The sequence below is a fragment of the Schistocerca americana genome, chromosome 6 (genome assembly GCF_021461395.2).
Source record: "Schistocerca americana isolate TAMUIC-IGC-003095 chromosome 6, iqSchAmer2.1, whole genome shotgun sequence".
In the NCBI taxonomy this organism is placed as follows: domain Eukaryota; kingdom Metazoa; phylum Arthropoda; class Insecta; order Orthoptera; family Acrididae; genus Schistocerca; species Schistocerca americana.
In genome coordinates this window covers 447744172-447764797 of record NC_060124.1, presented here as the reverse complement: position 1 = coordinate 447764797, position 20626 = coordinate 447744172, and the positions used below count along the sequence as shown (strand labels likewise).

Genomic DNA, 20626 nt, shown 5'->3' with positions numbered 1-20626 from the left:
CGTCCAGCACGTAAGTTGATGAAGAATTAGTTCACGACCGTTATTGGCGAACCTGTTTGTTATGTCACTGTGGCATTAATTAATTCAGCATCTGGACACGTTTCTTACGAAAAAACAAAAAAACAAAGGTCCTATTTGCCTCACTGACTCCATTAGAGGGAGGAATTGGTGCTCACCCTGTCTACTTACAATACCACCGAGTGAGCTGGAAGTCTACCTCGACGCAAGCGGCTCAGATAGTTCTTGTGGATGGCACGTTGTTTACAGTGGAACGCGATATTTGGAGCTCGCGTCATCTGGGATGGTGGGAAAAACAGCCGATAGTGGCGGGGCACAGACGACGGAGAAGACAGATCGTGACGTGTGTGATCGGCCAGACCGTAGCAGCGGCAGCCGGCCAGGTGAGATGTCGCCGATAAGGGGACACCTGCGTGGCCACGCCCTGCCTGCCGCTGCCGCCGCCGCCCGTTGCGAAATCACAAACACAGAGAGAGAGAGACAGAGACAGAGGCAGGTTGCGACACAGGTCGGTGCGCGGCCTCCAGAGTCGGCGGCCGGCGTGGGCGACGCCGGCGCCGTGGTCGCTGCCGCTGACAATGCAAGGACGGCCGGGAGGTCGCGCGGGTCGCGCTCCTGGCTCCGCATCTGGCGCGCGCCCCGGAAGCCTTCCACCCAACTCGCAGGCCGCTCGGCTCGGAGCTTTATGACCCCACCTGGTCGGCAAACGCAGCGCTGGCCACGATGCACGGGACTTACACCGAGAGCGAGGTTCATTTTCTTATAAAGCGATGGGAGTCGGAAGTGTCACGCCATGGAGAACCAGTCCAGTGCTTATCAAACAAGTGGCTCTGAGGTCATCAGTCCCCTAGAACTTAGAACTACTTAAACCTAACTAATCTAAGGACATCACACACATTCATGTCCGAGGCAGGATTCGAACCTGCGACCGTAGCGATCCCGCGTTTCCAAACTGTAGCGCCTAGAACCGCTCGGCCACACCGGTCGGCGCTTATCAAACATTGTCGATAGTTTCGTCACATATCGGGTGTTGAATTATACGGAGCAGTCAAATGAAAACCGCATAATATAACCTGTTTGTGGAATGACCGAATTTCAGTTTCTTATTTCTGTTATAAACGTAGAAATTGAACAAAGACTGAAAAATTCTGACTCGCTCCGTTTCAAGATACATAGAATCTAAACATTAAATTGAACAGAAAAACCGGCCTCTGTGACCGAGCGGTTCTAGGAGCTTCAGTCCGGAACCGCGCTGCTGCTACGGTCGCAGGTTTGAATCCTGCCTCGGGCATGGATGTGTGTGATGTCCTTACGTTAGTTAGGTTTAAGTAGTTCTAAGTCTAGGGGACTGATGACCTCAGATGGTTAAGTGCCATAGTGCTTAGAGCCATTGGAACCACAAAAAGAAGAAAAACTTAGTCTGTCATCCGTTCACTTCTTTTCTAGAAAAGTGATAAGAGCTTGGTTACTACTGAGAAACAACCACTGTTCTGCTATGGATTCTATTTTTTCGAAGCTATTTTCAAAAATCACGTGTAATCGAAGATCGTTTTATTATTTAGACATTACGAATAGCTAGTGCCGAAGGGCAAAAACTGAGGATGAAGAAATCTATTTTTCCTGTTAATTTGTCCGTTTTCAATTGCTACAAGTGGATAGTAGACAGAGGCAGCGTATCAGCACTTTCTATTTTCTCCTTGCATAATGTCGCAATTTTGTTGTGGTTCCTCCTGTTCTTAATCTGTCAAACCAAATCCGCTATTGTACTTCATTTCTACCGCATTATTTCCAGACTAGGGATGGTGCCATTCTGAACTACAACCGACATCTGACGACGACAGCGAGAGACCACCATGCGGACCAGTTGGGTCTTGCACGCTGCGATTACACGCATACCATCCGACACCCCACGGCTCATGGTAACAGTCACATTACCCTTTGAGCAGTGCTGTATCAATTCTTAAGCCACCTCTTTGTTGCTCGCTTCTGTTGGTATTGCTATTAAAATAACACTCGTCCCTTTTCCAGTTTTAAATAATAACGCAATATTTCGAAGTTTACGAATAAAAATTAGGCTACTCTTTTCAAAACAGGTTTACTTGAAAACAAAAAGTTTTACCGCTGGCGCTACAGCTATTTGGTATTTCGGCGTATTTACCCAGTTATTACTTTAAAAAAATAAAAAATAATAATTAAAGAAGCACCTCTCCTAACGAGGATGACACAAATTCCGTAAAATACCGGTATTCGGTACTAAAATACCGGTATAGGTTTTAACCGGTCGGTTTTCCCCGTCCCTGCTATGTTTGACGTGCACCACTTCGTTCAAATGGTTCAGATGGCTCTGAGCACAATGGCACTTAACATCTCAGGTCACCAGTCCCCTAGAACTTAGAACTACTTAAACCTACTTAAACCTAACTAACCTAAGGACATCACACACATCCATGCCCGAGGCAGGATTCGAACCTGCGACCGTAGCGGTCACGCGGTTCCAGACTGTAGCGCCTAGAGCCGCTCGGCCACCCCGGCCGGCGCACCACTTCGTCCGAAGGAAATAGGGGGAGGGGGGGGGGCTGATTGTCTTTCTTCACGGTTCCGAAAATATGGAAATCGCGTGGGGAGACATCTGAGCTGATTGAGGATGTGTAAAGGCTTCCAAACTTATCGAAACGTAGTTGTACTACACCAACGTGAATAACCGTCAAAACAGTGACGCAGTTCAACTCCACGAAAACCGAAAAGTGTCAAAAATGTGTGTGAAATCTTATGGGACTTAACTGCTAAGGTCATCAGTCCCTAAGCTTACACACCACTTAACCTAAATTAACCTAAGGACAAACACACACACAGCCGTGCCCGAGGGAGGACTCGAACCTCCACCGGGATCAGCCGCACAGGCCATGACTGTAGCGCCTTAGACCGAAATATGTCTTGTAATCTTGTCGACAAATTATGAATTCAGTTTTGTGAGACGAAAAGGTATATTTTTCGTTGGTTCAACGGAGCGTATCTGCCCCGCCGGATTAGCCGAGCGGTCTAAGGGGACTGCAGTCATGGACTGTGCAGCTGGTCCCGGCGGAGGTTCGAGTCCTCCCTCGGGCATGGGTGTGTGTGTTTGTCCTTAGGATAATTTAGGTTAAGTAGTGTGTAAGCTTAGGGACTGATGACCTTAGCAGTTAAGTCCCATAAGATTTCACACACATTTGAACATTGGAAGCGTATGTCAATAATTGCAACTGACTAACTGACAAACTGAGACGTGTCTTCCAAAATTAATGGTTGCTATCTCACTTTCGGTGAGAATTTACCTATACTTTAGTTAACTTTCATTGCTTCTCTCGTGTAGAGTATATAATTTGCTAGAACTTTTCATTATTTCCAAGGAAAGTTAAAAAAAAAGAAAAAAAGCCTTTAAAGAACGCAGCCACACTTCGTACATGTTTCCGCTATGTTTGACGTTAGCAAAGTTGTACTCAACGCCGAAAATGTATGAAAGATTACCGGATATCAATAAAAATGTTGCATTCTTCTCCAGAAATATCTAATGACCAGATGGCTTACGAGCCAGAATCACATCGTGCAGTACTGACAGTTTAGCTACACGAGCACCAGACTATGCAGACAGACAATCAAGCAGATCCAGTCATCTTATCAAGCCTTATGAATCGTTACAAGGCAATTATATGCCTTCTCATTGCTAGCACGAGACGGCCAGCTGTAATGGAAATTCATAGCCTGCGAGGAAAGGCCCCGCACGTTGCGTTCTCCGTTGACCTTCACGTCAGCCGACAACTTACCGCGAATATCTGCACGGGGGTGGGGGGGGGGGGGGGAGTGCGATGTCCGCTCCAAATAAGTCTGCCAATATTTCATCTTTCTAATGCTGGCGGACTGTGTGAACGTCACAAATCTAAATTGTATCCAACCGTTTTGTCCCGGTCCTGATTGCTGGCTGATAATTCAAGTCTAGATACATATCGCAGGGTACTCGGTGGAGAGGACATGTGCGCCGGTAGAGAGTGGACTGGTTGGGTAATCATGCGCACGAAAGGCAGTTAAACGGTCCAGTAAATTGCGTGTCTCCAAGCTTCATATTGTATCTGCGCTGAGCTGGCCAGATGGCAGCTGAGATAATGGTCTGCGACTGTTAGGCCGCGGTCCAACAGCACCCGCGCTTGAGCGATACACATTTCCATATATATGCGTGTATGACATTTAGAGGACTGCACATCAGTCCTCAGGATCTAAGGAAGGTATTTGCTGTATCTGTTAACAAGAAGAAAGAAAAAAGTGTTCAGATTTACGATACTCTTAATAGCAATGAACTACAAACATTTCAATATACACATCATGTGACAATGTGTCTCGCTGTTGCCTCATTAAGCAGCACGTTTCAAACGTTCCAGAAAGACACCAATGTAATGTACGGGAACAAATTCAGAATAGGAATTCGCGTGGATATATCCCATCCAACAGCGTTGTGGGCCATCTAAAATGAAGTAACTAACGAGTCTGTCTCTTTACTTACGTCTGTTGGACATCTCTATATGAAGACCAGTGCAGATTCGTTTCCAACACCGAGCTCAGTGAATGCGGAATTGTTTCCTAGGAGACGTGTAGTGTCGGGACATGTTCGCACTAGATAGGGGGTCTTCGGAAGGGTGTCTAATGACCACGCAATTGATGGAAAGATAAATCACGCTCTTTCTTCCTTCCTTCTGAACGTGAAGCCCACGATTCTGCACTGATTCTAGACTCCAAGGCAACATCTTCTCAAACCGACAAGGGCAAATATTTCGTATCTGGAAAATCCCAACAGCTCCGGCCACCTGGAAAAAGCCGACATTACATCACGGAATCGCACTGGAGACTGCTGTCGCCAAGTAGCCACACAAGGAAGTACCACGAAATTTGTGAAGATCCCGTTTTGATGAGATCTCGAATGACCCATTTGGTGTCCGTTCACAGCAGTACACGCTCCCTGAAATTCTGAAATTAGCAAGGATGAAAAGCAAGAAGAGAAAGGTTGCCTACAATTTGTCCAGGAAATATGCTGCCGCGTCAACAGTCGAGGTGATGAAAGGCAAGCAGTAGCTGAGGAAGTAGTGCAACAGAGTTTATTCCACCCAGATGTTATTAGATCTGTATATTAAGCAAGCAGTAAAAGAAAAGTGCGGATGATTTTTGCTGATGGCAATATAATTCTGTCAGATAGGCAAAGGACTTGAAAGATTTGTTGAACGGAATGGATAATGCTTTGAAAAGAGGCTATAAAAAGGAATATCAACAAAAGTAAAATTAGGGTATTGGAATGTTGTCGAGTGAAATCAGACAATACAGAGTGACTGGCAATAGGAAATAAGACACTAAAAGTAGTTGTACTCTCAAAGTACCTGACGAGAGAAGAAATGAAGAGGTTGTATAAAGCAGACGGGAAACAACAAGGAAAAAAAAGTTTCTGAAAAGCAGAAATGTATTAACATAAGATACAAGTGTAACTGTCAGAGGGTCTTTTCTGAAGGAAATTTGTCTGTAGTGTATCCTTTCGCAGAAGTGGAAAGTGGATGGTACACAATTCAGGCAAGAAGAGAATAGATGCTTTGAAATGTGTTGATACATAATAATGCAGAAGGTCAGAAAGCTAGATCGTATAATTAACAAATTGGTTCTAAATGAAACTTAGAAAGAAAAATATTTGTGACTTAATTTGTAGAAAGGAAAAAATCGATTGACAGAACTATCCTGAGACATTTAGGTTGGTTCAAATAGCTCTGAGCACTATGGGACTTCACATCGGAGGTCATCAGTCCCCTAGAACTTAGAACTACTTAAACCTAACTAACCTAAGGACACCACACACATCCATGCCCGAGGCAGGATTCGAACCTGCGATTGCAGCAGCAGCGCGGTTTCAGACTGAAGCGCCTAGAACCGCTCTAGACATCAAGGAATCGTCGATTGCTATTTTGTAAATGGCAGTGGAGGGAATTGGTGGACTTATGGATGGTAAAAATTGTAAAGGAAAACTAAGTCTTAAGACAGACGAAGAGGCCCGCACGGGACAGACTGGCGTGCACAGTTGCATGAAACTAGACTTCGCACTGAGAACCACACCAACGACGCGTATCAGGGTTCAGCATTTAATTTCTTTTCATTTCCACCATCTTGCAAGCTGTGGTCAGGCTCATTCTAAAAACCAGCAACATATATGCGATTTTAAGAGTAACTGTTTGGTTGGCTGAAGAGCCAACACCGTGTTATTATTGGAGGCCGAAATGCACGCGTTTAGCTCACACAGGCTGACGTGAGGAGGGAAGGACTATACTGACGTGAGGTCTGGAACATGACAAGGAATTAGAATTCAGAAAGCGGACGTATCTAGTTGATACTTAACTTTAATCCATTTATGATGAACGTCGCTCTTGACGGTACATGATTCAGAATATTATCTCTTCAGATTATAGTAACTGAATACGGCGCCTTGCTAGGTCGTAGCAAATGACGTAGCTGAAGGCTATGCTAAACGGTCGTCTCTGCAAATGAGAGCGTATCTAGTCAGTGAAACATCGCTAGCAAAGTCGGCTGTACAAGTGGGGCGAGTGCTAGGGAATCTCTCTAGAATCACTGATAGTGGCGACGCGCGGGTCCGACGTATACTAACGGACCGCGGCCGATTTAAAGGCTACCACCTAGCAAGTGTGGTGTCTGGCGGTGACACCACAGTAACTGTCCCAAGAGATTCGCTAGAAGCGCTTAAATCCTTTAGAGCTCTCGATAGTCTAATGAATCTAAAGAAATAAAAGAGGAAAAGACAGTGGTTCTAGTCCGTCGCCTGATGCACCGTTACTTCACGCCTACTGAACCACAAGAAAAGATAACTGCAGTGCGCTGACGGAGACGCTACGCTAGACGGCGCCTTTTATCCGAGGTGAGCGTCGAATGGCTGCCACTCCCTTCCTGCGGAGCAGTGGTCACAAATCGCGGACGGCGCTCATTTCCTGTCTGCGACGCCGCCAGCCGCGTCAGAGAAATAAATTGCTTCCTGAAGAGGCAGGCAGGCAGGAAGCGCCGTTGCCCGTCCTGCTGTGGAACCACCAGCAGGTGAGAATGGCCGACCTCTCTCATCGCATACAGCACAAGCCGGAGGTGGGGCGTGCCGCTCTCGTCGCATATCTGACGATATGATGCAACATCCAGATGCGAGGCCTAGTGACCAAAGAATTTAAACTCTGACATTCTGTTGTCGTAGCCAGTAGGAGAGAAGAAGACACGATCTTTGCAAGAACAGACATAATGTCTGATGGGATAGCAGCAATCAGTGATTTATAATGTTACCTATAATCCGTCTTGATTGTGACGCAGCATGTGAAAGTTGCTGGATTTGGACGGGTTACTCCTGTAACTGAAATATCAGGTCTGAAGATGGTTCAGGATGAACCGAAACCGGTAATTTTGTATTAGCAGTAGAGCCAACACGGTGTTACGAGTGGAGGCCGAAATGGACGCGTTTTAGCTCACGCATGCTGGCGTGAGGAGGGAAGAACTATACTGACGTGAGGTCTGGAACATTACAAGGAATGAGAATTCAGAAAGCGGACGAAATTAGTTTGATACTAAACTTTAATCCATTCATGATGAACGTCGCTCTTGACGGTACATGATTCACAATATTATCTGTTCAGAAGACATTCTTGAAGATAGTCATTATAGTAACTGAATATGGCGCCTTGCTAGGTCGTAGCAAATGACGTAGCTGAAGACTATGCTAAACTGTCGTCTCTGCAAATGAGAGCGTATGTAGACAGTGAACCATCGCTAGCAAAGTCGGCTGTACAACTGGGGCGAGTGCTAGGGAGTCTCTCTAGACTAGACGTGCCGTGTGGCGGCGCTCGGTCTGCAATCACGCGACACGCGGGTCCGACGTATACTAACGGACCGCGGCCGATTTAAAGGCTACCACCAAGCAAGTGTGGTGTCTGGAGGTGACACCACAGTTCATATGAATAAAAAACAATTTTGCAGTCAAGATGGATTATACGTAACATTAACACACGATCTGTCACCACTTTTGTGACCTCTATGAAGAGTAGAGAAGATGACCATTGTCATATCCAGTAATATTTGTCTGTCTGTGACTGCAAAGTAACACTATCAAAGCTTTGATACTATTAAATATTCAAAGAATTTCTGGTGCGCATCTGTAAGACCATAAAGTTTGTTACGGCCGGTTCGCTCATTGACCATCATCACGGTTAAAACTGAGCATCAGAAAGTGATGGTCAAAAACACACCGGCCGTAATAAACAGAACACGCTTACAACTGCAGACTGTTGTATTCCTTAAGCGCTGTACAGAATGTTTTCCAACGGCCTTGCCGCAGTGGTAACACCGGCTTCCGCCAGATTAGCGAAGTTGAGCGCTATTGGGCTGGGCTAGCATTTGGATAGGTGGCCATCCGGTCTGCGAGCGCTGCTGGCAAGCGGAGTGCACTCAGCCCTTGTGAGGCAAACTGAGGAGCTACTTGATTGAGAAGTAGCGGCTCCAGTCTCGGACACTGACATACGGCCGGGAGAGCGGTGTGCTGACCACATGCCCCTCTAAATCCGCATCTAGTGACGCCTGTGGGCTGAGGATAACACGGCGGCCGGTCGGTACCGTCGGGTCTTCCAAGGCCTGTTCGGACGGAGTTTAGTTTTACTTTTACACAATGTTTCACAGTATTGCAATCTTGTAGAGGTGAGACTTCATACATAGTTTTGGTATGGAGCCCGTGTCCGGAAATGTACCTTTTGGATGTAAAATAACTTCCAAGATCGTTTCACTTTCAGACCTCCCATTTCACGGTAGCCCACACACTCAGTGCAGCTCTGATCTGTGTATCTTAGGAGCCCACGGCAAGGGAAATGTTTCTAGTACTTGTCCTTGGTTTTCTGCTACGTGACGAAGGACGTCCTCTTCAGTGTCAAGAGCCGGCCAGAGTGGCCGAGTGGTTCTAGGCTCTTCAGTCTGGAACCACGCGACCGCTACGGTCGCAGGTTCGAATCCTGCCTCGGACATGGATGTGTGTGATGTCCTTAGGTTAGTTAGGTTTATGTAGTTCTAAGTTCTATGGGCCTGATGACCTCAGATCTTAAGTCCTATAGTGCTCAGAGCCATTTGAACCATTTCAATGTCATGAGTGCCGCGCGTCTGTTTGGAGCGCCACAGTCAACCCTTCTTTGCTGACCTTGAAGCCCATTCATAAACGACAAGAGCTGTGAAGTTTTCTGACCGCTGTTATTTCCTTGACTTTTTCATGATACTACAAAAAATATAGTAAGAGAAAAAGATAGTAAGAATCTGCAGAACGACCTGCAGAGAATTGATGAATGGTGCAGACTCTGGCAGTTGACCTTGAACGTAAATACATGTAACTTATTTCGCATACACAGGAAAAGAAATCCACTACTGTATAGCTACACTATTGATGACAAACAGCTGAAAACAGCGTCTGCCGTAAAATATCTAGGCGTAAATATCCAGAGCGACCTTAAGTGGAATGACCACATAAAACAGATAGTGGGAAAAGCAGACACCGGACTCAAACTCATCGGAAGAATCTTAAGGAAATGTCACTCATCCACGAAAGAAGTGGCTTATAAGACGCTTGTTCGCCCGATTCTTGAGTATTGTTCATCAATCTAGGATCCCTGTCTGGTAGGACTGATAAAGGTGATAGAGAAGATCCAACGAAGAGCGGTGCTTTTCGTCACGGGATCGTTTATCTGGCGAGAGAGCGTTACGGAGATGCTAAACAAACTCCGCTGGCAGACGTTACAAGAGCTGCGTTGTGCATGACGGAGTGATTTACTACTGAAATTTCGGGACAGCGCTTTTCAGGAGGAGTCAGACAGCGTATTACTTACCCCCACATACGTCTCGCGTATTGACGACGAGGAGAAAATTCGAGAAATTAGAGCCAATACAGAGGCTTAACGACAGTCATTGTCCCTACGCACAATTCGCATGTGGAACATGGTTGGTGGAATCAGATAGTGGTACCGAAAGCACCCTCGACCACACACCATTAAGTGGCTTGCGGAGTATGATGCAGATGTAGATGTAGATGAAAATTGCTGCCTAATAAAAAACTGTCCCTATCGTCAACAGGATAATGTATCTGCTCTCACTTCTTCTTCGTTTGGGTAGAGGCTTCAGCTCCAATCGCAGCGTCGTGTCACTGGCACTGACTTAATTTTCAGGCTATCGCTTTACTCAACTTTAATATTTTTCTTGCACGTTTCTGTTTGCATTTGAACTACTTTTTGTTTCTCATCTTCAATAAACGTCATTTCCTGATATCATTTCCCATGTTCCGCTTGTTCCGCTTGCGAATTAACAATGCGCACAAATTTGAACCGGGGAGAAAATGTAACTATAGTCGAAGCGGAGTAAGAAGATTCCTGACAGCTCGCAGCGCTGTTGCCAGCTTTCAGCTGTAGAGTGCTGACGGCTGCAGGATAAAACAGTTGCCGTCTACAGAGCTGTGACAAAACTGAGGCGTTGCCATAGAAACGTGTACAGAATCGCATTACTCTGTTGGTTGGCGTAGGCCCACGAAGCTGCTGCGCCCGGCCCACTGCAGCTGTCAGGGGTCAACTTAACAGCGACTGCACTATATTTACGTGACGCAGTCAGTCAAATGGTTCAAATGACTCTGAGCACTATGGGACTTAACATCTGAGGTCATCAGTCCCCTAGAACTTAGAACTACTTAAACCTAACTAACTTAAGGACATCACACACATCCATGCCCGAGGCAGGATTCGAACCTGCGACCGTAGTGGTTGTGCGGTTCCAGACTGAAGCGCCTAGAAACGCTCGGCCACACTGGCCGGCCACAGTTGGTCCCGGCAGGGCCTACGGTTTGCTTTGTCGAGTAATAGAGTGGGATAGCTGCGACTATGATGGCTCCACCTGTGACTGTATATATGAAGACAGTAACTGTTCTCGAAAGATTAGAATACTGTTGATGACCGTGCAGCTTTTCCCTGAAATAAATGATGACTAACTGAAATCCTCAGCTGCGGACAGTCGTTGTTGATATACCTCGATGTGGACAGCTGAAAACGTGTGCCCCGACCGGGACTCGAACCCGGGATCTCCTGCTTACATGGCAGACGCTCTGTCCATCTGAGCCACCGATGACACAGATGAATAGCGCGACTGCAGGGACTTATCGCTTGCACGCTTCGCGTGAGACTCACATTCCCAACTGTCCATAATCGAGGTATATCAACAATACCTGTCGGCAGCTGAGGGTTTCAGTTAGTCCTCATTTACGTGTGACTGTGTTTGCGCGTTTTTTTCCTGGACATTCTGGAGAGGACACTTGAAAATAGACATCTCCGCTGACGGGGCTTTGTTTACGAGGACGTGTTTAGGAGTGGAGGTGGCGACTTCAGCTTCATGTTTAGAGTTCTTTACCGCGCTGTGTGAATCCTCCGAGCACAGCGACTAGTAACTGCTTGCCATAGTGTAGCTTCCTACTGCTACTTCTCCTCCTCCTCCGTAACTTCCTCAGATCCTCTCCTCTCTTCTGCATCTCTACGCCTGCCCTCCCCCGCACCGTCCTTGTTATTAATGTGCTTCACATACCGCTACGCTCTTTACCGAGAACGTATCTCCGAAATTTCCGGAGCTGACAGCGGCGATTATTTATAAAGGGAAGATCACGGCGGCTGCTGCGCGGCTCGAGGCACGTGCAATTTATTCCTCGCTGCGCTTTTAATCCGCGCACCTCATAACAACGGCCGTGGCCGCCGTGTCGTACCCGCCACACTATATATCAGTCTACCCCAGTCGCGGCCGCGGTCGTGCCAAACGCTTTTCTTTTTTTTCCCGGGAAAAGGGCGCAACACGGCGAGCGTGGAATCCGGGATTACGTCGTGACGTGTGCGCTCTCGGCTTTCGTTGACCCCTCGGAATTCGGTAACATCGTCCCTTTTCACAGAAGCATCGTAGTATTAGGTTGGTGCGTAAGTTCGCAGCATTTTTGTTTTGCTAATTGATATTTCTGTTGCTAGTTTATTTATCGATTGTCATGTTTTATTTATAGTTTAATGTTGCTATTTGAGTTTTCATATCGTCATTTTGTCATCTGGAGGTAGTGAGAGGAACTGTGGACACTAGAAAATGGAGAGCCGGGTGGAGAAAACGGAACATTTACTACGTACTCTTCTGTTTGAGTTCGTTAGAGGGGTGACAACAGCTGAGGCAACCAGAAACATTTGCGACGTGTATGAGGATAATGCCACTGGACAGAGCACGGCAATAAAATGGTTTTCGCATTCTAATGAGCATAGTTTTGACATTAATGACTCTCCACGTTCAGGAAGACCTTCGGGCATTTGATGGAGATCGTTTAAACCGCATTAATCCACAATGATGCATGTCAGCGTTCTCGAAAACTGGCAAATGTGATGAACTTTGGTAATTCCCGAATCGTGCGACATTTGCACGCATTGAAGAAGCTTCAAAAGTCGGATGTAATGGTGCCGTATGCTCTACGCCAAAATTACAAAAATCAGCGGGTGATAATATATGCATTTCTGCTTGCTCATCGTCAGTCATCTCGTAAACAACACCGACCATTCCTACCTTGTATGCTTGCTGGTGACGAAAAATGGTGTCTCTATGCCAGTATATGGAAAAGGAAGGAATGGTTGAGCCCGAACAAAGCAGCAGCTAACCGTACAAAGACCTGCGTGCATCCACGAAATATAATCTTACACTTCTGGTGGAACAGCGGGGTGAGGTGTACTACTAATTGCTTCTCCGGGGTGTAACTATCACCACTGACATTTATTGTCAAGAATGGAGACGCCTTGCAGACGCAATCTGTTGGGAAATGAAGACTCCTACGCCATCTGTTGGTCTTCTGCCCTCTGCAGCGGATATATTTTAACTATAACTGTAAAATAGACGTGTGAAAATAAAGGTGTGTGTGAGCAGAAGTTTTACTGTGTCCTTGATTTCACTAGCGTGTAGCAACACAATCCAAGAACAACGACCGGGAAGAATGCGTGAAGTGACGATACTCGACGGTAGCTCGCACCTGCATTCTGCTAGTTTGACAAAAACACTATACAGGAGTAGGTTTGGGAACTCATACCGCACGCACCTTATTCATTTGATCTTGCGCCCTCAGATTCTTGCCATTTCCCCTCTGTATCGAACAACCTTCAAGTTGGTAGAGCACTTGCCCGCGAAAGGCAAAGGTCCCGAGTTCGAGTCTCGGTCGGGCACACAGTTTTAATCTGCCAGGAAGTTTCAACCTTCAAGTAATTTCCTTTCCAGTTGAAAATGCGCTCCGAGCAGGGCTCGACGAGTTCTTTCCCTCAAAACCACGTGATTTCTCCAGTTGCCGAGTCGAAAAGTTGCCTAAGCATTGGCAGATTGTTGTAAACAGTGAAGGAGAATGTTTTATTAACGAATAATCTCTGTTAGTTGTGTCTGTTGTGTTTTTTAGATTTATGCAAAAACGCAGAGTACTTGTGAGAGCTACTTGACAGCTCTTGATAGCACTGCCCAAAGAAATATCTTTCGAGAACGTGTCTTACCGACCTCTCAGAAAAGATTAACGACCACTGTCTTGGTATCAGGGGTTACGTTAGTCAACATCCCACTCAGATGTACCCTGATTTCTATCAGGTTTCACTTCCCCGCTTCAAATAAATACTAGAAAAATTTAATAACGCATGAGTTGGAGTAGTATACGTCATCTACTGCCTCCACAAATGTATAAGCGTCTTGGCAGCATCCGAAATTCAATTCCCATAGACAAGTCACTCTGCTCTGCTAGATATCAATCAGAAGCTTTACGGCGATCTTTGCTGTGTCGGAGGTCAATGCTGGACCTTGCTTTTCCGTTTCCCCTTCGTGTCACTATCGTACACCGACTGAGCTGAGCGAGACACTTTCATATCACATACGAGAGAATGATGCTGTGCCTATGTACACTCTGTTTCGTTTCCAGTCTTAATCGTTTACTGCTGGTGCCCTGTCGGAATATTCGTTTCGTCCTTTCTACTAGGTAACGTTTATAAGCTGGACCCGGATTAATGCTCTACCCTGCTACCCTATTAAATCAGAATAAATAAGGGTTCCCAGACTTTGTTTGACCTGCGAAACAGAACTGTCGTTCTCATAGTTCCAAAGTCAATAATTGCAGCCCTATAGCTGTCTAACTACTTTTAGACAGATTTCGAGATCCGAACACTGGACCTAACAGTTCATACACCACCTCCATCTGGTCCCTAGCAGCTCCTGCCGATAATCTCCACAACAATAAAAGAGGTATACAGTTCGAAGACAGATGATCAAGAGACAGAAACAGCACACGTCTTAAAAGTTTTCACAGTCAAGGCCATTCGTCAAACGTTGCCTTTCAAACCATTTCTTTTGTGTGAGTTGTGAATCGCTAACGTAGTGCAAAGACATTCTGTACACTGGTTCTCAACTGCTAAGCTTACCACAGTCTCTGACTGGCAGAGTGAAGTTATTTCAGTAGTCGATCCCTTTAGATGTACAGTTCTTCATTGTCTAATCAGGTATCTGCGTGGCAGGGTTGGGTGGAAACACTAGACTGTTTCGTGTTTGTGGTCGTGTTGGATCGTATAGCTTTTGGGTGCTGCCATGAGGACGCTCCGTGTATTGAGTTACATTCAGATGGTCATTCCCATTCTGTAACGTACAAAAATTACGGTGAAGACTTGTCAACGTTGGTACAGTCTGGCGTAATACACCCTAAGCAAAAAAAGGGAAAAAATGCATTGCATAGGAATTACACCATCGGTAGAGGTGACGTACATTTACAGACAAAGAAATTATTACAATTTCAGAAAAATTGGATAATTTATTCAAGATAAAAGAGCAAGTCAACAACGCGTTGGTCCACCTCTGGCCCTTCTTATACAAGCAGTTATTCGGCTTGGAATTGAGTGAGTTGTAGTATGGCCTCCTGAAGGTTATCGTGGCAAATTCTGTCCAACTGGCGGGTTATATCGTCAACATCCTGAGCTGGCCACAGGACACTGCCAACGAAAAGGGTCCTGCTATGAAAATAAATGGCAGCCCACACCGTCACTTTCAGCTGTCATCGAGGCGCAGATTGCAGGCCGAATGTTCCCGACACTTACACAAACGGCCTTGTGGTGAACAGAGGTCAATGGTAGTCGGCTAAAGGCCCGCCTTGAGCTCATCCTCATTCCTGTGTGCCGGGTACTAATGGTCCGTGTGGTTATCGAAGCATCAGTAGTATGTCCGATCGATGACAATGATGAATCCAGGGGCCTGAGCGCCTTTCTGTCGTCTCTCTAGCTCGATTACTTCCTTCTTGACACTGTGTTTGGCCACGATTCACCCATCCCTGTCAACATCGTCAGATAGTTGCATCACCCATATTCAAATTTAGAGCGATTCGCCGATTCCTCCGAACGACTTCTTTGGGCCCAGCCACAAGTCCTCTCCCAACTGTTGGGATATGTGTGTGTTTTTCACGCGCCTGCCTGTGACGCATAGTTACAGTCCATCTGAGTACAAGGAATGAAATTCGCAATGAATTCATGTCCTGATATCGACATTAACGCTGTTAGTATCCTTGACAGCTGCGTAGTGAAACTGCACTGGAGCGCCACACATTCATCCACCGGCTACCAAAGCCTATAATTTTACATTTTCCGCCGATAGCTGTATGAATATCAATTGGCGGTTAATTTGCATAACTTTTTCATGGTGCTTTTGTTAATTTTTTCTTGTCTTAGACTTTATTTTCAATATAGTCATCGAAGTATTAGCACTAACAAGGATGAGCTGGAAACGAGATTGTGAAGATGGAGAGAAGCATTGGATGACACAGAGATGAAAATCAATACGAAAAAAGTGTAATATTCGCGTTGAAGCGCCCTCCTGTTTTTTTTTTTCTTTTTTTTTACATGTTATTGGCAGAAGCTGTTAGGTGCCAGGAGGGGCCTGGTAGGAACTGTAAGCGGTGTATATACAATAGTTCAGCCAACTATTCGGATCTCTGAATCTTTCTGAAAGTAGTTGGGCTGCTACAGTGCTTTGATTATTCACGTTGGAATTGTTGTTGTTGTGGTTTTCAGTCCTGAGACTGGTTTGATGCAGCTCTCCATGCTACTCTATCCTGTGCAAGCTTCTTCATCTCCCAGTACCTACTGCAGCCTACATCCTTCCGAATCTGCTTAGTGTACTCATCTCTTGGTGTCCCTCTACGATTTTTACCCTCCAAGCTGCCCTCCAGTACTAAATTGGTGATCCCTTGATGCCTCAGAACATGTCCTACCAACCGATCCCTTCTTCTAGTCAAGTTGTGCCACAAACTCCTCTTCTCCCCAATTCTATTCAATACCTCCTCGTTAGCTGTGTGATCTACCCATCTAATCTTCAGCATTCTTCTGTAGCACCACATTTCGAAAGCTTCTATTCTCTTCTTGTCTAAAGTATTTATCGTCCACGTTTCACTTCCATACATGGCTACACTCCATACAAATACTTTCAGGAACGACTTCCTAACAATTAAATCAATACTCAATGTTAACAAATTTCTCTTCTTCAGAAACGCTTTCCTTGCCATTGCCAGTCAACATTTTATATCCTCTCTACTTCGACCATCCTCAGTTATTTTGCTCCCCAAATAGCAAAACTCGTTTACTACTTTAAACGTCTCATTTCCTAATCTAATTCCCTCAGCATCACCCGACTTAATTCGACTACATTCCATTATCCTCGTTTTGCTTTTGTTGATGTTCATCTTATATCCTCCGTTCAACTCCTCTTCCAAGTCCTTTGCTGTTTCTGACAGAATTACAACGTCATCGGCGAACCTCAAAGGTTTTATTTCTTCTCCATGGATTTTAATACCTACTCCGAACTTTTCTTTTGTTTCCTTTACTGCTTGCTCAATACACAGATTGAATAGCATCGGGGAGAGGCCACAACCCTGTCTCACTCCCTTCCCAACCACTGCTTCCCGTTCATGTCCCTCGACTTTCTATAACTGCCATCTGGTTTCTGTACAAATTGTAAACAGCCTTTCACTCCCTGTATTTTACCCCTGCCACCTTCAGAATTTGAAAGAGGGTATTCCAGTCGACATTGTCAAAAGCTTTCTCTAAGTCTACAAATGCTAGAAACGTATGTTTGCCTTTCCTTAATCTTTCTTCTGAGACAAGTCGTAGGGTCAGTATTAACTCACGTGTTCCAAGATTTCTACGGAATGCAAACTGATGTTACCCGAGGTCGGCTTCTACCAGTTTTTCCATTCGTCTGTAAAGAATTCGCGTTAGTATATTGCAGCTGTGACTTATTAAACTGATAGTTCGGTAATTTTCACATCTGTCAACACCTGCTTTCTGTGGGATTGGCATTATTATATTCTTCTTGAAGTCTGAGGGAATTTCGCCTGTCTCATACATCTTGCTCACCAGATGGTAGAGTTCTGTCAGGACTGGCTCTCCCAAGGCCGTCAGGAGTAGTGAGAAGTTTAACCCTATGTCACAGGTCAATGCGGGTCTGGCGACCGTTATTTAGACTGATTCCATTCGGGTTCGCCATCCTTTTAAATCCGCGGAGAAGTATGTCTAGCGTATCGCGTGGTTTCGGGCCGCGGATGGGACTGTGTCGTCGCGCGTTACGCCACGGAAGCCAGGAGCTCCGAGGTAAGCACAAAATGAATGTTTCAAACGGTAGCAATGTAGTATACACCGAGCCGTGCTGTCACGTGTGCACGCGGCTCTTTACGTTGTTGTTCGCGCCAGGCCTCGGGCAGCGGAGCTTCGGCCGGCCGATGGAGACTATCGAGGCGTGAAGGCCAGCGAGCGAGGCGAGCAGGTGGCACACCCTCCGCCCTACGCCCAGCGCCCTAGCGTGCCGTATGGGCCCTGGCTGCCTGGCTGCGCGTGGGACCGCCGAACAGGGAGAGCAGCGCGTGTGGGAGACGAGACTTCTGGCTACCGGTGCGGCGAGCTGTTGCCCGGAAACGGGGGCGGCCTCATTCCGGATCGCCTCCGATGTCGCGGAAACGTCGGCGCCGCCTCGTGCATTAAGGTCGGCTTAATAGAAAGGAGAGTGAGACGCTGCTCCCTGTGTTATTCAGTCAGTACACTGAGTATCCTCTAAAGCGAACCAATAAGACATCTGGTAAGCGAATTATGCACTGAAGCGCCAGAGAAACTGGTATAGGCATGAGTATTCAAGTATAGAGCTATGTATATAGGCAGAATACGGCGCTGCGGTCGTCAACAAGTGTCTGAAGCCTTTGTTAGATCAGATACTGCTGCTACAATGGCAGGTTATCAAGATTTAAGTGAGTTTAAATGTGGTATTGTAGTCAGCGCACGAGTGATGCCACACAGCATCTCCGAGGTAGCGATGAAGTGGGAATTTTCCCGTAAGGCTATTTCACGAGTGTACCGTGAATATCAAGAATTCGGTAAAACGTCAAGTCTCCGACATTGCTGCGGCCGGAGACAGGTCCTGCATGAACAGGACCTACGACGACTGAAGAGAATCGTTGAACGTGACAGAAGTGCAATCCTTCTGGAAATTGCTACAGATTTCAGTGCTGGGCCATGAACAAGTGTCAACGTGCGAACCATTCAACGAAACATCATCGATATAGACTATCGGAGCCGACGCCCCTCTCTTGTACCCTTGATGACTGCACGACACAAATCTTTATGCCTCGCATGGGCCCGTCAACACCGAAATTGCACTGTTGATGACTGGGAACATGTTGCATAGTGAGACATGTCTCGTTGAAAATTGTGTCGAGCGGATAGACGTGTACGGGTATGCAGACAGCCTCATGAATCCATGGACCCTGTCAGCAGGGCACTGTTGAAGCTCCTGGAGGCTCTGTAGTGATGTGCAGCGCGTGCCGTTGGAGTGATGTGGGACACCTGAAACGTCTAGATTTGACTCTGACAGGTGACAGGTACGTAATCATCCTGTCTGATCACCTGCATCCATTGATGACCATTGTGCAGTGTGACGAACTTGGAAAATTCCAGCAGGACAATGCGAGACCCCATACGTCCAGTATGACTATAAAGTGGCTCCAGGAATACTTTTCTGTGTCTAAACACTTACGCTGCCCACCAAAGTCCACAGACATGAACATTGCCGGCGCGTCAGTCCGGGACCGCGCAGCTGCTACGGTCGCAGGTTCGAATCCTGCCTCGGGCATGGATGTGTGTGATGTCCTTAGGTTAGTTAGGCTTAAGTAGTTCTAAGTCTAGAAGACTGATGACCTCAGATGTTAAGTCCCATGGTGCTTAGAGCCATTTGAGCCATTTTTTGAGACATGAACATTACTGAGCATATCTGGGATGCCTTGAAATGTGCTGTTCAGGATTCATGGTGTAACCTTTTGAGCCCGTGGCACTGGGAGGGGAAGAGTGACAAGCGAATCTCCTAAGCTCTCTTTCATTCTTCGAAAATGTCTCCAGTACTCACTTGATAGCACGTTGAGTATACCTGGGGCTGACCTGGAAAGAATGGAACGAAGAACAGTCACTCTTTCTACACGAGGTTCAGCCCGGCAACTCCCCGGGCAGAGTCCGGTATTCTACATAGTAGATCACCACCTCCAGTTTTGAACAGCGAATACGCCGAAACACCGGTCGTGAAGAAATGTAAGAAGTCTGTTTGCGTGGCCATCAGTCCACCAAGCACAGAAATATTCTTTTTGTAAATAAAAGCCGCATTTTTCTTGCTGCAATGTAATTTTTACGTCTCCCAGTTGCGTTTCACCTTTTACTTTAAGGCATCTTGAGTGGCACTTATAATGATATTTGTAGAATATAGAACAGTTCACGTCTTTTTTTCCACGTAAATAAGTCATTAATTACATTTATTCAAGTTTTTGGGTGGCATCTGTGTGTCCTCTCATCAGGTCACATGCTGCTGATAGCACTATAACTTCACTTGCGAAACATAAGCACATTTTCAGATTAGGAGCATTTTTCTTTACGGTTTGCATGTTCTTTGCGCTAATTGTGAAGAAAACAGATCGTAATGTCGAAATGTGCATATGTTTCGTAAGTGAAGTTGTAGGGTGACCTCCAGTATGTGACCAGATGAAAGGAAACTCAGAATGCAATCAAAGACTCGAATAACTAAGTAATCACTTATGTACCTACAAAACAAGACGTGAACTGTTTTAAAACCTACAAATATCGCATATGAAAAAAAATCTGTGTCATTCTAGATTCCATTGAAGATGCCTTAACGTAAAAGGTGAAACGCGTCTGAAAGAAATAAAACACAGAGCAGCAACAAAAAGGCGATTTTATTTACAAAATTGAAGAAATGTACTTAATAATAGTTCAGACAGAGAACGTTTGCATCAGTAACATATTGCAATACTATTGACACAAGCAAAGATAAAATAATCACCTTCAAGCTCACTTTCCGAACTCCACAGGAGGTTATGTCTACTGCATTAGCACTTCTGAAGCAATAACCTACTTACAGACTAAATAGTTGTTTCCAGAGTGCATCTTACAGTTCGCAGCTGTGCAAACACAGTTACCAAACTACC

General features: G+C 45.9%; 1 protein-coding gene and 1 non-coding gene across 2 annotated transcripts in view; both read right to left on the bottom strand.

Moving 5' to 3' along the window:
- Positions 1–20626, bottom strand: part of LOC124619494 (zinc finger and SCAN domain-containing protein 22-like) — a 745754-nt gene that overhangs the window by 598389 nt on the left and 126739 nt on the right. The gene's annotated exons all lie outside the window — the stretch shown is intronic.
- On the bottom strand, positions 11135–11209 carry Trnat-ugu. The gene has a single exon. It is a non-coding gene; the product is annotated as a tRNA-Thr (tRNA).